Source organism: Poecilia formosa, unplaced genomic scaffold (assembly GCF_000485575.1).
Source record: "Poecilia formosa unplaced genomic scaffold, Poecilia_formosa-5.1.2 Scaffold2715, whole genome shotgun sequence".
Taxonomy (NCBI): domain Eukaryota; kingdom Metazoa; phylum Chordata; class Actinopteri; order Cyprinodontiformes; family Poeciliidae; genus Poecilia; species Poecilia formosa.
The window spans coordinates 1-3,977 of record NW_006802654.1 but is presented as its reverse complement, the minus strand read 5'-3'; the positions used below and the strand labels follow the sequence as shown (position 1 = coordinate 3,977).

General features: G+C 39.5%; 1 long non-coding RNA gene across 1 annotated transcript; it reads right to left on the bottom strand.

Moving 5' to 3' along the window:
• Positions 1 to 3,061: 3,061 nt before the first annotated feature.
• LOC103133352 (uncharacterized) lies at positions 3,062 to 3,754 on the bottom strand. Its single transcript, XR_475728.2, has 3 exons — positions 3,625 to 3,754; positions 3,476 to 3,540; positions 3,062 to 3,087 (listed from the first exon to the last, which is right to left on the bottom strand). It is a non-coding gene; the product is annotated as an uncharacterized LOC103133352 (long non-coding RNA).
• Positions 3,755 to 3,977: the final 223 nt, after the last annotated feature.

Genomic DNA, 3,977 nt, shown 5'->3' with positions numbered 1-3,977 from the left:
TTCATGTTTTGCTTACATAAAATTATTACTTGTCTGAATTTTTGAGTGTAAATTAAAATCCTTAGTATGAAAATTGAAATTGTTTTTAGAAATTAACTATTACCAACTTTCTTCATGTTTTTTATTTTGGACCATGAGTGAGAACCACATGTGCGAAGCTTATAGTCGTCGGTCTCGGATTGAATTTCATTGACTTGGGGTTTATACCTTGCTTTTCAATGGTGACTCATATCATCATAAAATACTTGACAATATTTACAGCTACTGTGTGCTAGTGTTGGGGTAAGTATGTTAGACCTGCATATATCTATTTTTCACGGCAAATTTGGAACACTGGGTTTAAGTGATGGGCACACTTGGCAGGCCTATTTCTGCAGGAAATTTCTAGTTGGGGCCTGCCATAAGCAATGCATAGGGAGGCACCTAATGTTCTTCACCTAATAGAATGTCTCTTTATTATAATTGGGGCCTGCCATAAGCAATGCATAGGGAGAGCAGTGACTGACTTGTTTTAAGAAATTAACAATTACCAACTTTCTTCATGTTCTGAGCTCAGCGCACACCATTTTTCTCTCTGACTCCAAAACTCTTTTGAAGTCCCCCTCACAGGCACAAATAGCGGCCTATTGATCTCAAAGTTGGTCATGACATAGATACACATGCCTGCTCCCGTAAAATGTTTTCAAAATTTTCCTAGGGCTTATGGTTTTTTGTCAAGGTCCTGGAGACCGACGCTGGGTGTCTCACAAGTATAGAAACCAGCATCCTGTCTAACAGCGAGAGCCTGCCCAGGTGCAGATAATTAATTACCATAGCAACGGGTCCTAGACAGAGGCAGCGAGTAGTTTCACAGCGCTGATTCAGATCTCACAATGTATTGTGGGAAGAATAAATTTTTCCTGTGACTATTCATGTTTTGCTTACATAAAATTATTACTTCTCTGAATTTTTCAGTGTAAATTAAAATCCTTAGTATGAAATTTAAATTTTTTTAGAAATAAAGAATTACCAACTTTCTTCATGTTTTAAATTTGAACCATGAGTGAGAACAAACTGTGCAAAGCTTATAGTCGTCGGTCTCGGACCCAATTTTACTGACATGGGATTTAGCCATTGCATTTCAATTGTTAGTCAGTTCATGTATATTCCTGACATACTTGACAATACTTTATGATATGTATGTTAGACCAGCATGGATCTATTTATCAGGACAAATCTAAAACGCTGGGACTAAAGTGATGGGCACACTTTGGCAGGCCCCTTAAAATTTCTGCAGGAATTTTCTAGTTAAGGTTTAATCTTCCACCAAAGTATACTTGAACAGAATTTGCTGTCCTATTATCCAAATGCACTTGAAATTATCTGCATATTTGTAGCAACAGAAATCTAAAACAAATGTACTAATAAAGATTGCATAACCCTTTAATTTTAACTAGATTTTCTCTCAATATTTCTGTAATAAAACAAATTAACCTATGTTAGTAACCAGTACCTGTAATAACATTTTATCAATCCTTCTATAACTTTATGACACAGTTATGTTTCTACATAACTTTTAGGACACAAAGTCTCTGTGCCAACCGGGTTTGTACTTTGCACGTGGGAGCTTCCTATGAGGAAATGAATCAGGCCGGGCCTTTTCCAGTCCTTTCATAGTACAGTCTTGTCCAGAAACTGGAGTGCAGCGTGCAAGGTGGAATGCGTTCCAATTCCTTCCGTCACTCAGCATGAAGGTGTGTTTACCTTTAATCTTTTTGATGGTTGCAGGAGGGGTAAACTTAGGGTGACCTTTTGGAACATGTAATGGATTTCGTATCCTCACCCTCTCCCCTATCTGGAATGAAGGTACTCTTGCACCGCGCTTGGCATCAGCGTAGCGTTTCATTTTGGTTTGCTGTTTCAGAACTTCATGCTGTGCTCTGTCGTGCAGTGGAGATGTAGCAGGAGGCAAAGGGAATATGTCCAGTTTAGTACGCATTTTCCTCCCAAAGAGAAGTTCGTACGGAGAGGTAGATGTAGTTGCATGAGGTGTTGCACGGTATACTTGAAGCCATTCTGAGACAGTGTCTTTCCACGACATAGACTGTTGGATTGCAGTTTGAATGCAGGTGCGGAGAGCACGATGAAACCTTTCAACGGCAACATTGGCAGCAGGGTAGTAGACAGATGTTCTGCTGTGAGATATTCCTCTATTCTGGAGGAATGATGAGAAGGCTCCAGATGTAAACCGAGTGCCGTTGTCTGTAGCGATGTTCTCAGGGTTGCCATGACAACTGAAAACGGTTGATAAGAACTGAATAACATTGTTCGTAGTGACAGTATGTGAGAAAGCAAGTTCAGGCCATTTAGAATAATAATCAGTCAATGTAATAGCAAATCTGCAAGAAGGAATAGCTGTATCAAATGGACCGACAATGTCAAGTCCAAGTTTTTTCCATGGCCCATCTGACAGTGGTACAGGCTGAAGAGGAGTAGGGCGTGTTTGGGCAGTTTTATCATTTGACTGGCATATGACACATAACTTTATAGCATCCTGAACTTGTGAGTCCATTTTTGGCCACCAGTAGAGGTCTCTCAATCGCTGTTTTGTGCGCACAATTCCTTGATGACTTTCATGTGCAAGTGTAATCAGAGTATGTCTGACAGACAGTGGTGCAATGAGTCTCATACCTCTGAGGATGTAGTTACCGTAAGAGGAAAGTTTATTTCTGATCTTGTAGTATGGAGCAAGTGTATCACTGACTGATTTAATGGAGGCAGGCCAGCCTTTTTCCATTTGCAGTCACTGTTCTCCCTATGCATTGCTATGGGCAGGCCCCAACAAGGGAGGAAATGTTGTGTTGTGTGATACTACTCCATGCCACTAGGTGGAACCACTGGCAGGTGTGGGTGAGAAACTGTAGGAAGAGTAAGTGAGATGATGTGAGAGAAGGATAATGGAGTTGTGCTCGCTCGGTTAGTTGTACTTAATGTGCTGCGTTAAATAAATGCAGAGATATTCAAGTGTAACAGCTCTGTCTTTACCCGTCCGTCCTGTTATGCACACTCGGAGGCCGGTTGGTTGGTTTTTAGATGATTTATTGCAATCTGTAATCTGTAATCAGTGGTTGATAAAACACATAAGGCGCAGTGAGCCTCTCTACCGGTCAACCTATGGCTCACAACAGAGCGCTGAACCAACTGTGTAATTCACAAACAATTATAGTGAATTCCGACATTATATTTTCTAGGCCATTTGATCGTATAGTTTTAGAATACAAATAAAAATATGAATAATAAATACAACAACAGTCATTAAAAGCTCTCTGGGAATTAGTGGAAAAGAAACATGTCATGTTGCCATAGAACCCAACAAACAAACAGAGAATGGGAACCACAACTGACAAACTGATAAATATAACAAACTAACTGACAAACTGATACACATATCTGACAAAATAAATTACTGACATTTAATATAAATAAATATAATTACCTGTAATCAGTGGTTGATAAAACACATATGGCGCAGTGAGCCTCTCTACCGGTCAACCTATGGCTCTGTGCAATGCAACAAAGATTCCAGTCACCCTCCTGAGCAAACCTCCAACACCATTTAGAAGAGAACCGGATTTGTTGACTTACCACAACAGAGCGCTGAACCAACTGTGTGGAATTGTTGGTTTCTCATCCAATTTATAGGTAACCAGTAGGGGGCGCCAAAAACCACCAATTACAGGATAACTGTGAAACATATTTTAGCAGGAATTTCATCTGTATATCTTAATACCCGTTACACAAGAACGTGTCTTGTTTGCACATCACTACAAGCAGCAGCTCTCAATAGAGAGACAAGAATACATTCTGAAATAATAATTTTAAAAAGAAAAACTTTTGTCTTTCAACAAATTCCTGGAAATAAAGCTTTGTCAGATTTAAAAACCAGAGCACTGTATTTGTATTGACAAACCATTGCCTTTAAAAATGCACATTAAGAA